This window comes from Apodemus sylvaticus, chromosome 3, assembly GCF_947179515.1.
Source record: "Apodemus sylvaticus chromosome 3, mApoSyl1.1, whole genome shotgun sequence".
NCBI classification, from domain to species: domain Eukaryota; kingdom Metazoa; phylum Chordata; class Mammalia; order Rodentia; family Muridae; genus Apodemus; species Apodemus sylvaticus.
This window is the reverse complement of record NC_067474.1, coordinates 114,282,787-114,299,378: the sequence shown is the minus strand read 5'-3', so window position 1 is coordinate 114,299,378 and position 16,592 is coordinate 114,282,787. Positions and strand designations below refer to the sequence as shown.

Genomic DNA, 16,592 nt, shown 5'->3' with positions numbered 1-16,592 from the left:
AATCTTCCCTAGCTTGCCTTTTTTTTTTTTTTTTTTTTTTTTTCTGGAACTCACTCTGTAGACTAGGCTGGTCTCGAACTCAGAAATCTGCCTGCCTCTGCCTCCCAAGTGCTGGGATTACAGGTGTGCGCCACCACCGCCCGGCCTAGCTTGCCTTTCTATCTAGGTCTATTGAACAGGTTTTGTTTGTTTGTTTGTTTTTTGTTTTTTTGTTTGTTTTTTGGCTTTCTTTTGTGTTTCTTCTATTACTTAATTACTTAATTATTAATTAAAAATTTAAAGGCGGGGCTTTTGATTCTTCCCACATGCAAGGCAGCACCAGAAGAGAAGGAGCCATGACAGAAGTGCACCGGCACTTCCTCCGGCTGCTGCTGATTTTTGGTGTGCTGGAGGAGTGGAAAGTTAGGCGTCCTCAGAACCACTGTTAACAACAGTCGTGACCGAACTGCTACAGCAGATAAGCTGGAGGACTTCACCAGCAATATTAACAGTGTCTTGGAGTCCTGCATTCTGAGATAAAGCAGTCACTGAAGACCCATTTATGCACTGACAAATCTTGCTACAACTTTCAGTTTCCAAAATGGCCACAGATTTTGCAGAGAACAAGCTGGATCTGTTTAGAAAGGTGCAGGAACTGATCGTTTACTCAGAAACTGGCTTTGCTTCTTCTACAAACATTTTGAACCTGGTTGATCAACTCAGAGGCAAAAAGATGAGGAAGGAGAAAGCGGAGAAGGTGCTGTAGAAGTTTGTGTAAAGCGAGAGGCTGCTGGGGTGGGGGGGTTCCCCTTGCATGGCCAGGCTATCCTGGAGATGGGGTGTTCACCTGAGAGAGCTACCCAGATGCCCTGAAGATATGCAACATCTGCCACAGCTTCTTCATCCAGGGTCAAAGCCATGAGACGTGTGGTATTAGGATGCATTTGCCTTGCATGGTCAAGTACTTCCAGGCCACCTCTGAACCACACTGCCCCCACTGTAATGAGCAGTGACATAGCAGAAGTCTTTGACTCGGAGAGGGAGAGGGAGAGGGAGAGGGAGAGGGAGAGGGAGAGGGAGAGAGGGAGGGGGAGGGGGAGGGGGGAAGGGGGGGAGGGGAAGGGGGGAGGGGGAGCGGGAGCGGGAGCGGGAGCGGGAGCGGGAGCGGGAGCCTGGCTTCTCCAAGTCTCGAGCAGAAAGCCTTTGTGGACCAGGCAGCAGTAGCAGCATTGTGCATCTCGGTGGGCTGACCCTCACGGCCCATTTAGAACTGCCTCCCTTGCTGATAATTGCTCTTAATAGGTTTTTAGTAAATGTTTCCTGACCGCTTTAAAAAAATGTAAAGGCAACATTGTTTCTTGTTCATAGTTTAACCAGACCATGATAATCAGCATTTTTTTTTCATGTAGCACTCTCTTTCCCCATTCATGGTCCCCTAATAACATGTACTCAGATCTGTTAATATTTTTCTTCCTTTTCCTCCCTAGTTCCTTCGGGCTCTATTAATTAATAATTAATTACTGTATTAATTACTAATAATTAATTAGTGAGTAAGAGCATGTGTGATGTGTGAGTGTGGGCAGGCATATACCATGGCTTTCAGAGGACAGCTCTGGGGACTTGGCTCTCTTTCACGGTGGGTTCCAGAGCTTGAATTTGGGTCCTCAGGCTCGTGTGGCAAGGGTTGTCCGCCTGGGCATCTCACTGGCCTGGCTTGTCTATCCTTTACTGGTGCTGGGATGACAGGCATGTTCCACCACAGCTGGGTATAAGTCACCTCCTAATGGCTTCAATCCTTGTCTTACATCGCAGTGCCTTAAGGCCTGAGCAGAGGCCTGTTCCTCACTGCCAACCAGTGGCCACCCTCCATGCTCCGGCTGAGTCACTTTCCCTTACCTTTCCACCCCATTTAGTCATTTTTCTTAGCTTTCACTTGAACTCTAGCTTCCAGAATTTACACGGTCTTGGTAGTCTGTCCTGTAGCTCTGAACTTTACAGAGCTGCTTAGTGCAGCGAGGTGGCTGGCTTCTAGTGACGTGACCTGGGCAGAGTCTTGCCGACGACACAACTCTGTTTAAAGAGGAGTTTTGTATAATCATCCAAGTGGTGGTGGTGGCAAATGCCTTTAATCCCAGCACTCGGGAGGCAGAAGCAGGCTGAGTCTGAGGCCAGCCTGGTCTATAGAGTTCCAGGACAGCCAGGATTACAAAGACCCTGTCTTGAAAAACAAAAATAAAACCAACCAACCAAACTAGAAGATTCCATTACCTGGTAGCTTTTCTTAGTGCCAAATTTCTCAAAGTCACCACAACTCCAGGTATTGACACTTTGAAAGTTCTCAAAATAGTGGTTCTGTTTACAACACCTTTATAATCACTCATAGAGTGATTCACTACGACAAATATAGAAACAATGGAAATAGCTGATATTGTGAGATCCAGAGAAGGTGAAACAATTTCCTGAAAGTCACATGGTAAGGCCGAGGATGTGGCTATTAGTAGGAGTGCCTATGAGACAAAGCCCTAGGCTTGATTTCTGGCACTTCAAGTGAATGAATGAATGAATGAACGAATGAAGTTTGAAAGTAAGTAAAAGCAATCAGGGGTAGTGGTGCATGTCTTAATCCAGCACTGAGGAAGCAGAGGCAGGTAGAGCTCTGTGAGTTCAAGGCCAGCCTGATCTACACAGTGAGTCCCAGGACAGCTAGCGCTACACAGTGAGACCCTGTCTCAAAAAACAAAAACAAAACTTTATATATTTGTATAAATACATATATATACACACACACATACATATACACTGTACCTACTACTTTCAGCAGTGTTGAGACAGTGATTCTTTCTTTTTTTTTTCTTTTTTCTTTTTCTTTGTGTGTGTGTGTGTGTGTGTGTGTGGTTTTTTGGTATTTTTCGAGACAGGGTTTCTCTGTGTAGCCCTGGCTGTCCTGGAACTCTCTCTGTAGACCAGGCTGGCCTCGAACTCAGAAATCCACCTGCCTCTGCCTCCCAGAGTGCTGGGATTACAGGCGTGCGCCACCACCGCCCGGCCCAGTGATTATTTCTTGACTCTCTTCTTAGAGCACTTTCTTTCTTAGGGCATATTTTCATGGGTTCTCCTATGTTTCTCCCCTCTCAGGGACACAGCCAAGTAAGACCCCTCTGCCTCCCAAGAAGGGCTAGGCTTGGATGTAAATCTGGCATTAGCTTTGATTTTGAAAAATTTTGTCTTCTGAGGCACAACAGCCAGTGAGAAGAGTATTGGCTTGGATGGAAACAAGTCTTTCCTATAGTATTCATGTGACTATATTCATATATTCATGCCCATATATTCATGCCCAACCCAACCTCCCTGAGATGATATTTCTTTGTCAAATGATAGTGTTGTTATTTGCCTTTCAGCATAACCTATGGCACTAGAGATGACATCTAGCAGGGATTCTGTTGGTTAACATCACTTACCTCAGCTAGCACAGGAGCCCATCACGGGACTGGAGAGACCCTCTGTGCTCTCATCCTGCTCTTCCTTCTCAACTCCTGCAGAGGTAGAGGTCAGGTGTGACCTCCTACGGTGCTCTTGGGAGATGTGCCACACACTTCCAGGATGTCCAGGGCTAACATCTGCCATGCCAGGTCCCCCGGGTGACTCTTCTGTTTTGTATATTGAACGGCAGTGTCCTCTAGCATAGATGGGACTCTGTTACTCAGAGCAGTGGCAGGAAGGCGATATCGGATGCCAGGGAGTGATTGGTGGTCTGTCCCGGGGTTGGTCATCATTAGAAGGCATTGGCCCCGGAAGGCTGCCTGGATCTGATTAAGAAAGGTACAAGGAATGAAAGCATCTAGGTTTTTAAAACATGGCAGGACTTAAGATATATCTCTATGGTGCGTAACATGTTTAGCATGCTCAAGGATCTAGGTTCTCACCCACATCAAGAAATAGCAGAGGGGCACCAGAGGAGATAGAACGCTGGTCTCAGCTGAGTTCTCCGTCTTTTTTCCCTCTCCCTTCCTTTACAACCGCTCCACCCCATCTCTTCCTTGGGGATCTAATGTCGACAGTGGAGGAGCCCTGAGAGATTTACGATGCAGATGTTGTCACTTTGCCTTTCACAGTATTCCCTGTGGTAGTCAAGGTCAGGGGCACCTCAACAGGCTCCTGCCGAAGAGAACTTGAGAGGACTCCTTCTTCTGCAGCACAGTGAGGGCTTTGGAGCATTGGGAAAGTGTCCTTTGAAGTTCGGGGGTGGGGGGGGGGGGGGAAGCAAGGGCAGTGTTCTCTGGGCCCTCTGAGGAGCAAGGCCACACCTTCCCCATCTCTGCCAAGACCTCATTTCTGGGATCTCACCCTTCTGTGCCTAGGAATCTCAAAGAATAAAATGCAAAAGGGTTTTTATGCTGAGCGCAACCCCCGGCTAGTGTGCCTAAGACCTGGACTCTCTCTCTGGCTTTCAGTGTAAATCACGATTGTTTCCCTTGCGTCAGTCACCCTGTCACCCTCTGCATGTGACTTTTCCTCTTCCATTCTGGCTTTGCTCCGGGAGACTGTGCTGCCCATGCCAGAGACCTGCTGAAAGGTCACCCCAGAATGCCTATGCTGGGGGGAAGGAGCCCGCTTAGCAGTGTGGGTACTGACCTGTGGGTGTTCCTTAACACCCTGGCTTGGAGGGTAAAAGCAGGAGCGAGGAGTTCTAAAGGGGTCCCAAATTCAGGTTTTTGGAATGATAATATAACCAGTAGATTTTTCCCCCTCTGCATTGCTATGACTAGTACATGAACCTCTACCTTCCTCCACCAAACCCCAAATGGAATTTACGATGAATAGTTCTTAAATAGAGTGATCTGGAAGTATTCGTTCCTGCCTTGGGAGATCCAGAGCAACCTTTCTTCAGTCAGTTTTTTAAAATACAGCTTGAGATGCCTCCGCGTCCTCCCGAGTGTGCATAAACAGACGCTGCTCGGAAGGCTTTCCTCAGAGGGCTTTGCCCATCATTTCATCACGAGTCTTGACATGTCAGCACTTCCAGGCACAGCTCGAGCCTGGGCACAGTGAGCTGAGGAGATTCTTCTGCTGCAAATTCAAGTTCTCACTGAGTTTTTGTTTCAATGTCATATTTTTCCAGACTGTTCCTGAAAGTCTTAATGTTTCTCTCTCACACACACACACCTACATATATACACACAGGTGAACACATACTTTACCACATAGCATGCAGACACACATCCCATACACAAATACACACACACACACACATACATACACACTAACATATACTGTGCCATACATCATGTATATACACACCCCAATCACAAACACACATATACATACACACACATTAATGCACACATAATTACAGAAATCCCACCCATACACATACTTATACACACACAAACACACACACACACACACTCACATACAATTTTAATGACCAGGTCTTGGTATGTAGCCATGACTAGCTTGGCACTGCATGTAACTCACATTGGCATCTGACTTGTGGCAATCTTATTACCTCAGTCTCCTTAACACTAGAATTACTAGCCCATATCACCACACCTACCTGGAACTTTTTTGGTTTCTAAACAAATTAAATAGCATTTATTGTACTTTGCCATTCAGGTACTATGGGAAATGCAATGTTTCTCTCCCTCTCCCTCTCCCTCTCCTTCTCCCTCTCCTCCTCTCAAATTGTATTTAGGTATGTATGTGTGTCTGTATGCGTGTATGCTGGTGCCTATAAAGGCCAGAAGAGGCCATCAGATTACCTAGAGCTGTAGTTACCAGGGTTGTATGCTGCCTGGTAAGGATGCTGGGACTGAACTTGGGTCCTCTGGAAAAGCAGCAAGGGCACTTAACTGCTGGGCTGCCTCTGCATCCTTCAATGGGAGTAATAATTTAATATCAATAGTTATTTATGGCATCAGGCTCCTACATGGTTCTTCAAGCCAGTGATGTTTATCTCCCCCACAAAAAAAAGATCAGTTATGTACAGGAATACTTTCAAGTTTGCTTTTTTTTAAATGTAATCACCAGCTGGGTGGTGGTGGCGACGCACGCCTGTAATCCCAGCACTCTGGGAGGCAGAGGCAGGCAGATTTCTGAGTTTGAGGCCAGCCTGGTCTACAGAGTGAGTTCCAGGGCTATACAGAGAAACTCTGTCTTGAAAAAAACAAATAAAATAAAAACAATAAATAAATAAATAAATAAATAAATGTAAGTGCCCTTTAACATTTTCTTTTTAATTTTTCTTTATATATGTAATTTATTAAGAAAATTTCCCATGCAATGTATTTTGATCATAGATATCTCCTTCTCCTAATTCTTTCCAGATTCTCTCCACCATCCTATTCACCCAACTTTGTTATTTTCTCTCTTTAAAACAAATAGCAAATTAAAAAAAAAAGAACATACCCCCAAATTCAGAAATCAAAATAAACAAGCAAAAGACTAATAAGACAAATAAAATAAAAGCCCAAACGAAGGAAAACAAGATAAAAAGCCTACAAAAATATTTATTTTCTTCTTTTAAATTACATTTATTTATTGATTTAAGTGTGTGTGTGTGTGTGTGTGTGTGTGTGTGTAGCTACATCAGAGGACAACCTGCAGGAGTGAGTCTACTCTCTCTTTCTACTATGTGAGGCCTGGGTATAGTAGTCAGGTTAGGCCGCAATTACCTTTAGCAGCTGAGCCATTTTACTGGCCCTTGTTTCAAGTTGAAAAGAAATGATGCTCCCTAATTTCCACAGCTTTTTTCAACTGTCCCTCTTTTAAGGAGGAGCAATGCGCAGCAAAGGAGAGGAAGCAGGAGAAGCCTGTGTGGGCTGAGTCGCTCTCCCTCGCATCTTCCCAGGGTCCTCACCCGCATTTCCAGCAGTCCCCTGGAACACGCTGAGACAAGAGAAGCCAGGCCTCCAAAGAGCATGCGCTGCGCATGTCCTTATCAATTAAGGCGCTGCTCTCTTTTGCAGTGCCTCATGCTTGCCCCTTAGCGCTGTGCAGGGCAAAGTGTGCTCAAGGCCTCCGGGCAGCTTCAGGGTCAAGATGAGCCCTATCCAGAAGCTGTCTCTTCTGTGGCTCGCCCAGTGCCTGTGCAAGGCGTAGCGTACACAGGGAAGGATGCACACTACGTGTGGTCGTGCGCTCCGTTGGCTAGCTGGGGCTGGCTTTAAAGCAGCTGGGCTAGTGTTTGAATTTCCACACTGCGGGGTAATAGAAAGACCCGTGACAGGCAAAATGAGATTTCAAGCGCCGAACATGTGGTTCTGTTCAGCACATAGCAGACAGTAGACAGGGCGATTAGGTTGAATGTTAAATTCTGCCTTCTCCCTTCTGTGCCTTTTCTTATAGGCACTTGTATATTAAAACCATTTAAAAAGTAAATTTGGGCTGATTAGGTAGCTCCTCAGGTAAAGGTGTTTGCTGCCAAGACTAAAGACCTGTTTGAGTCCCGGGATTTACATGGTGGAAGGGAAGAGCCCAGTCCTGTGGGGTGTCTTCTGACCTCTGTGGGGGACAGTGTCATGTGCTTACTTATTCCAATACCCCCAACACATAAATAAATATAAACTATTTTTAAAGTATAGACTAATTTGATATGCTTACGAAATGTATTCCAAAGTATGTCCCACTATTGTCTATTTGACACAAGCTAGAGTCATCAGGAAAGAAGAAAAACCTCATTTAAGAAAATTCGTCCATCAGCTTGGTTCATAGCAAGTCTGTGAGGCATTTTCTTTTTGCTTTCCTTATCACTGCAATAGAAACCTTCCTAAGACACACTCTAACAAGATTTTAAATTTAAGCTGGGCGTGGTGATACATGCCTTAAAAAAATTTATATATTAAAACTACTCTTTATTTTATTTTCTTCTAATTAGATATTTTATTTACTTATATTTCAAATATTATCCCCTTTCCAAGTTTCCCCATTGCAAGCCCCCGTCCCATCCCCCCTTACCCTGCTTCTATGAGGGTGCTCCCCCACCCACTCCTACCTCACCACCCTAGCATTCTGCTACACTGGGGCGTCAAGTCTTCACAGGACCAAGGGCCTCCCCTCCCACTGATGCCAGATGAGGCCCCTTCAGCTCCTTCAGTCCTTCCCCTAACTCCTTCACTGGGGTCCCTGTGATCAGATGATTGACTGTCTCAGGTGGAGCAGTCTCTGGATGGCCTGTCCTTCAGTCTCTGCTCCACTCTTTGTCCCAGCACTCTAGAAGCACAGAGAGGTGGATCTATGGGTTTGAGGCCAGCCTGGTCTACAAAGTGAGTTCCAGAACAGGCAGGGCTATACAGAGAGACCCTGTTACAAAGGAAAATAAACAAACAAAAAATAAAAATTTTTTAATTAAAAATTTTTCTTTATTTGTTTATTTCACATGCATGTATATGTGTAGGTGTGTATGTGGCTACACATGTAGATTTATTTCACATGCATGTATATGTATATGTGTAGGTGTGTATGTGTATGTGGCTACACATGTAGATGACTGGAGGGAACTGGCTCTTTTCTTCTGCCATGTGGCTTCTAAGCACTGAACTCGGTTTTTCAGACTCTCTTTGCTGAGTCACTCCTTTGGCCCAAGGGTTTAACAACAAATATTTTCTGGATATATATGAAATACTGTGATCTGGGCTGTGAGGAATATAAATAAGTGAATAAACAGGCCACCCCTTGCTTTTTAGAAGTTTTTAATGCACAAACGCTACCAGATTGTAGGCTCAAAATATGGATAACCGGGCAGGGCAGGGTCCTAGCCACAGGAGCTTCTGCCAAGCCAGGAGAGATAGACAGATACATAGATCATTACATAGGTTATAATTTAAGGCAATTGCTGCTTTCTCAGGTTAAATATATACATCTTGGTTAAAAATTTGAAGAGTATGTTTGAGGTATTGTAAAAATCTGAACACCTAGTTAACTAGCCCACGGGACCTGTTGGGGGAGTGGAATCTGTCTCAGGAATAGCAGCTATGTGAGATGTAACCGGGAGACAAGGAGGAAGGGGGAGGGAGCAAAAGTGGGTTGATCATTTTCAGATGACATTAAATTATCTTTTGACACCAGCTGTATCTTTTTTATAACAGAAAATGGAAACAACTCTGTCCTTGACCTTCAGAAAGAAATTGACTTACCTAGCTTAACTATTCAAACAAACAACTGTGTACTCTCTTCCATTCCTGTGATGGTTTTGATTTACTGTAAATGACGGAATTTAATGAACTAAATTATGCTATTTAAATGCATTTTGTGAATGGTACTGTAGTTTGTTTCAAAGCATTATGTCTATGCTAAATTGTGCTGTAAACGATATGGTACGGAACATATGTGCTGTACTCATAATTTAACTGTTGTTCTGCAGTGCTTCCTGCTAGGGCGCACTGAAGAAGGAGCCTTTATTTACCTGGTGAAATGAAGGTGATATCTCAGCAAATCACTAGGTCTTGCTGACCTTGGCAGAATTACAGTGCTAATATTTTCACATGGATGAACTCTTCTCGAAGAATTTCTCTAATGTATATGGCAGGAATAGGCTTTCCATTATAACTGGGTATATATGGTAGATCTTCTCTTCTCATTTTTCCCCTTCAACAAACATTTACTGCAGTCATTGCAAGGATAATTCCACCTCCCTGAGGTTCACGTCTGTTCCTGGCTTCTCAGTGTAATAGAACACAGAGGCTGCTGTGGGTTAGTGTAATAGAACACAGGGATGCTGGTGGCCTTTCCAAAAGGGTCCAGGTTAAACAGCACCCCCACTCTACTTCTTTCTAAACCATTCAAGAAATTAAAAAATGGGATACTCAGGACAAAATACTGCTTTATTGTGGACACAGGCTACACCAACTTCATTTAGGAATAAATGGGCTTCCTAGCAGAATCCAGCAGTATGTCCCGGCTTCTTTATGTGGGAGACTTATGTTTATTATTATTATTATTTTTCTTTTTGGTTTTTGGAGATTGGGTCTCTCTTTACAGTCCTGCCTATCCTGGAATTTGCTATGTAGATCAGGCCGTATATAAGATTTACAACGTAGAAGAGTTTGTGCTGTAGTCCTGGCTATCCTGGAATTTGTTATGTATATCAGGCTGCATGTAAGATTTACAACATGGAAGGGTTTGTGTTTTCTGTGGGTTGGTTTTTCATGAGCCAGGCAAAACATACCAGGTTTTTCTTTACAAAATTACCAGTTAGGTTTGAATGGATAAGAGATGGTCACATTCTCCTCATAGGAAGGAAGCATTAAATACAGATAAAATATATCATCCAGTAACAAGAATAACTAAAACTATTTTCTTTTCTTTTTATTTATTGTTTTATTGTGTGCAATATGTTTGTATGTGGCACACATATGTGGGTGGGAAGAGCAGATGACAATTCATGGGAACCGGTTCTTTGGTCCTTCTACCCTGTGGGTGGGTCCCAGAGATGGTGGTCAGGTCCTAAGGCTGAGACACAAGTAAGTGTCCTCACCCATTGGCCTATCTTGCTGGCCTAAGTGTCTGTGTGTGTTTTAGTTTTTTATTTTATTTTATTTATTATTTTACTAAAGAAATCAGTTTAAAAGTTTATTGCTAGTGGGCCAGTAGGTGAGTACAGGTAAGGGCAGCTTCCAGTAAGCCTGGTGATGTACTGGTTCCTGAGAGTGGTTTTCTCACCTCCATATACACGTGCACGCGCGCGCACACACACACACACAAACACACAGAGAGAGAGAGAGAGAGAGAGAGAGAGAGAGAGAGAGAGGGGGTGAGGAGGAGGGAGAGAGATAGAGAATAAGAGAGAACTAAATATAATCAGTTAAAAAAAGTTTATCCCTGCCGGGCGATGGTGACACACACCTGTAATCCCAGCACTCTGGAATGCAGAGCCAGGCGGATTTCTGAGCTCGAGGACAGCCTGGTCTACAGAGTGAGTTCCAGGACAGCCAGGGCTACACAAAGAAACCCTGTCTCAAAAAACCAAACCCAAAAAACCAAAAAAAAAAAAAAAAAAAAAAAAGTTTATCCCTAGAGAGAAATCTACCAAATGTTTGAACCATTTGGAATGATGCTTCTATTTTCCTTTCAGAGGTTCATCGTCACAATAGCATAATTCTACTCATTGATGGTAGAAAAGAAAGTATTGGTTCCTTTGGCAAGTTCAGGAAAAGTTGGTTGACAGTTAACATTTATTTCTTCCTTATCAGTTATGTCGGTTGTCCTTTGTATTCTATGGGCACAGATAGTGGTAATACTATACCGTATGGTGGATGGCTTACCTAGAAGTCATCTTCTCACCAATCTGGAAGTCCAAGATTGGGTACTGATGAATGAGGTTGGTTTCTGACGAGGCCTTGTTTTCTGGCTTATAGGTGGGTGCCATCCTTCTACATGTCCATATGTCCTCCTTTGTGTGCCCAACCATGGATGAACAGAGAACAGGCTCTCTGGTGCCTCTTCTTGTTGCAATTCTTCTTGACACTAATTCTCTCATATGAGGGCCCCACCTTTATGACCTTATTTAACCTTGATTACCTCCTTATTAGTCCTGCCTTCAAATGCAGTAGAGTGGCGATCATGACTTCAACATGTGTATTTGGTGACACAGTGGAAGAAAATTCAGTCCCTGGGAATCTCAATGAATGGCAAGTCAAGCAATCTACTTCATTTCTCCTCTCTGTGAGAGTTCATACTTCATGTTACCTAATGAAGTTACCAGTTGTGATGGCTGATCTTGGTTGTGGATTTGACCATATCTGAAATCAACTGAAACCCAAGATGCTGGGTCTCAGTTCAGTTCTCCCTCCAGTGAGAGATTTCTTGTTGTTTTTTTTTTTTCTTTTTTCTTTTTTTGGAATTTGAAGAAAGGGTTTCTCTTGTATAGCCTTGGCTGTCCTGGAACCAGGCTGGCCTCAAATTCAGAGACCTGTCTGCCTCTGCCTCTGAGTGCTGGGATTAAAGGCGTACTCACCTTAATTAGATTATTTGAATTAGTAAGGTCCACTCTAAAGGTGGGTAGAACCTCCTGGTAGCAGCCCAGAAGGAAAGAACATGGAAGAAGGAAACTTTTTTGCCTGCTTGCCCTCACTCCCACTAGCAAGTCCATCTATTCTGATGCTGCAGTATCCCTTCAGTGATATTAGGACCAGCTTCCTTGGGTTTCCGACATAGACCGAAGAATCATTCTAGTCATTCTATTCCTTTAGGGAGCCCCGACTAATATATCAGTATATCAAGTGAAACCATGAATGTTGCCTTGGTAAGATAGTTAGATTTTGTTTTGCTTTGTTTTTAAGATTAAATTAAGCATGTATGTATGTGTGCATCTGTGCATGTAACTTCAGATGCCATAGATGCTAGAAGACATTATCAGCTCGCCTGGGACTAGAGTTACAGACAGTTATGAGGTGTCATGTAACCACTGAGCCATTTCTCTAGTTTGATTACTAAAATGTTCAAAGTACAATACAGAGATGGCTCATCAGGTGAGGGCATATTTCCCTGCAAGTCAGGTAACCTATTCTATTCTTAGAACTCATAGTAGGAGAAAACAGAATCCTCAAATTTGTTCTTTGGCTTTTACAACTGTGCTTGTGAGTGCATATGCGCGCGCGCACACACACACACACACACACACAGAAGTATGGGGGGTTGTTGGGTAATGTTTGATTTTGGTTGCTTCCCTTTGAGAGAAACCAAAGGGGGAAATATCGATTTTTTTCATAATGACTTAAAATATTTGGCAACTTGAGTTTATAGTAAGCCTATCTTCTAGCGACAAATTGGAGTTTGATTTATTTTGATGGTTTTTGTTTGTCTGTTGGCTTGTCTGGAGCTTGTCTGGAGCTGCCTCAGCCTTGAGCCACTGCTGGGATCACAGGCAGGAGTACCTGTTACCACATCGGGCACCGATGATGCTTTTGAAGTAGAGTTTATTTTAACTTTTTTTTTTTAATCAATGAATGAAAGGTTAAGAGATGAAATCTAGAAAGGTTAGGTCTCTAACTGAACTGTAAAAGGAAATCATAATATAGGCAATGGGCAGAGAAAATTAAGCCAGTGGGAGAATGTTCTCAGTCTAATGAGATTGCCTCTGAATGTAGCAACTTAGAATTCGGAGTATGCAAATGGCTGGTTAATTTTGATGAGTGGCTGCAAGGAAAGGATGACTTTCTTTTTTCTGGGCTGTGTTTGGCATTTTCACCAGTGATTCTTTTAACACGTCTCCTGGCAATATTCTATGTTTATTGCAGAAGCAGGAATACATGCTACAACTGGTGTTGTTTTAAATATTGTGGGTCAGTGAGATGGCTCAGCGTGTATGTGTGTATGTGTGTGTGTGTGTATGTATGTGTGTGTGTGTGTGTGTTATGGCGCATGTGTGCCTGCTCCTACCCCACCCCCCTACAATCTGAAACTGAAAGTATCTTAATGGCAAATAAATACTAAAAAATAGGACTTTGAAGTTTATCTATTTGCTTTGTTTTTTAAAAATAGTTTTAATTTAATTAAATAGTTTTAATTTTCTTTAATTTTATTTTTATTTATGTATGCACATGAATGCAGTTGTCCTTGAAGAACAGAAGATGGCGGTGGATCCCACTGGAGCTGTAATGATGGATGGATGGATGGATGGATGGATGGATGGATGGATGGTTGGATGGATGGATGGATGGATGGATGGATGGATGGATGGTTGGATGGATGGATGGATGGATGGATGGATGGATGGATGGTTGGATGGATGGATGGATGGATGGACGGACGGACGGACGGACGGATGGATGGATGGATGGATGGATGGTTGGATGGACGGACGGATGGACGGATGGACGCACGGACGGATGGACGGATGGACGGATGGATGGATGGATGGATGGATGGATGGATGGATGGATGGATGGGTGGTTGGATGGACGGACGGACGGATGGATGGATGGATGGACGGACAGACGGACGGACGGACGGATGGATGGATGGACAAGAGCCGCCATGTAAGTGTTGGGAACTGAGCTCAGATCCTCTGCAAGAGCAGCAAGCACTCCTAACTGCTGAGCCATCTCTCTACCCCATGCTTTTTTTCTTTATCTTTTCTCTTCCTCTTCTTCCTGTTCTTTCTCTTCTTCCTCTTCCTCCTCCCTCCTCCTCCTCTTCTTGGATATCAAGATCAGCTCAGGAATAGGAGCAAAATGAATTTTATCAGAAACACAGACGTGTCTATGAACACCCCTGAGGCCTAGAGGTCCTGTCTCTCTGACTGGCTGCCCTGAATAGGTGTGAATGGGGCAAACAGGGATTTTCTGCAAGAGCAACATGACGTTATAATGCTGCAGATTCTATATTTTTGTGAGTGCCATCAAAATAGAATGTTTTATTCTAGCCCATTGTTGGGTTAGCTGACATGCAGCTAAAAGCTAAAACTAGGAGAGGCAGCAGTCATTACAAGAGTTGCTTTTTCCTCCTCCCCTTGCCCTTTCCCTCTGTTTCCTCCCTTCCTCCTCTCTTCCTCTTTCTCCTCCCTCTTTCTTGTTTGAGATAGAGCTTCATGTATTCTTGACTAGATTTGCACTTGATGAAGCCAAGAGTGACCCTGAGCTCCTGATCTTCCGGCCTTTGCCTCCCTAATGCTGAGATTGCAGGCACAAGCCACTGAGCCTAGTTTGAAGTGTTATGAATTCCAGAGATGAAACCTCACAGCCAGAACCTTCTCCCTCTCCCTCTCCTTCTCCATCTCCTTCTCCTCTCTTCCTCTCCCCTCTCCTTCACAGATGACATACTCACAGATAACAAAACCAGGAAATATTAAAGGACTTGTTTGAAGTCACCCAGGAAATTAGTGATGGACCTGAACTAGTCTCCCATCAGTCCAGCATTTCTAATACACAGGAAAGGGAGGAAAGGGAGCACGTGTAGCCGTCCCATTGAGAACCGAGGCACAGGAGGCGTCCTGAATGACACCCAAACCAAGAGGGTTACAGAACAAGATCATCTGAATGCTGAGACTCAAATTCGCCCACTCTTTTTAAAATATCTTAGCTGGGCGGTGGTGGCGCATGCCTGTAATCCCAGCACTCTGGGAGGCAGAGGCAGAGTGAGTTCCAGGACAGCTAGCTCTACACAGAGAAACCCTGTCTCGAAAAAAACAAATCCAAAAAATCTTTTTATTTATTATAATTGTGTGCATATATGTTGAGATCAGGGGAAATCCTGTGGGACTTGTTTTTTTTCCCCTTGGGGGAGGGGTTCAAGGAATGAAGTAGCAGCAAGTACCCTTACCCGATGAGACATCTTCCCCACCCCTGTTTTTGTTGTTTTGAAAATTAGAGGAGCTTATGACTCAACCTAAGATGTTTAAGTATTATTCCAATGATATCATTGGAATATTATATTAGCAGACTGTTCAAGTGTACACCAGATTTATACCTGGATATGACCTGGAGATGATTTAGATATAATCCCAGTGTATACATTTTGGTATAAATCTGGGCTTCAGCAGGGAATGAGCCACAGACCGCCAGCCTTGCCGGCCTTCCCTGCCCGAGCAGTCTCTCCTCTGGGACTCTGTGGTGGGAATCCAAGCCAGCTTGGGTTGCTCGGGAGGGCCCCACCCTTGCTTTCCTTTTCTCAGCAACCTGTTTATTCTTCTTATTGCACAAGACCTAAATGTTATTCCTGTTATTATTTTATGTTTATCCGAACTTTATAGCTTCTCTGTCTTGACCAATGATGGCATCCTAAAAGTAAAGAAATGTTAGGCCTCGAGAGTGAGGGGAATGACTTCCAAGTTTCAATTCGTACACCCTAGAAATATTTAGTCTACAATATTTAAAGGCATTTGTGTAAACAACTGAAATCTTTCTTTGGGGAAATTAAAACAACAGGACTTGATTGCATAGCACGATTTTGTATTTTGCAGATGTTAATATTTAATCATATGCAGAGCCATTTAGCTTAAGTGCATTAATGTAACTCATTTAAAAGAGGCCAGTAATTGTCCTATTAACTCCCAGTCTGGATGCTATCCGCTCTGCCCTGCTGGCAAGGCCAGAGGGGGACTCTTCTATTGGCACCCACAGAGATTGCTCTGATCTGTTGAAAATCCTGTTAAAATCTAATTACTTAGGAGAATCAGCCAGGGAATATCTAATGAGCTCAAGGAAACCCACTAGAAGGATTTCAGTGCTACTTGTTCCTTCTACCAGCAGTACATGAATGCAATTCCTGCTTTATAAAGCGTGGTTCTTGTTGCTTATAATGGTACGTCACAGATTTTCTTGGCTGATGAAAACAGCTTAATTTCCTGTATAGGAGAAGTGATCAGGTGATGTTTAAATATGTACAGTTCATTTCCTGTCCATTATTGCTTCTCATCATCAGATGCTTAAAGAAGTGGGCACTGCCTAGCGAAAACACAGTGTGGGATAGCAGTGCAGACACAGTGATCCTAAAAGTTTAAAATTATAATCTAGAATGAAAAACATTCATAAAGAAACTTGGAAACTAGGATTCTCTACAATCCCCTCAACATCCTGTCAAACAAATCAATGTATGTAGCCCACGTGCCTTACTGTTTTGGTAAATATTGCCACGAGAATCTGTATGAATTAACTTTTCTTCTCTCTTTCGGGCTTAGC

At 43.5% G+C, this 16,592-nt stretch overlaps 1 pseudogene; it reads left to right on the top strand.

Moving 5' to 3' along the window:
* Positions 1-305: 305 nt before the first annotated feature.
* On the top strand, positions 306-992 carry LOC127680306 (non-structural maintenance of chromosomes element 1 homolog; annotated as a pseudogene).
* The last annotated feature ends 15,600 nt before the right edge of the window (positions 993-16,592 follow it).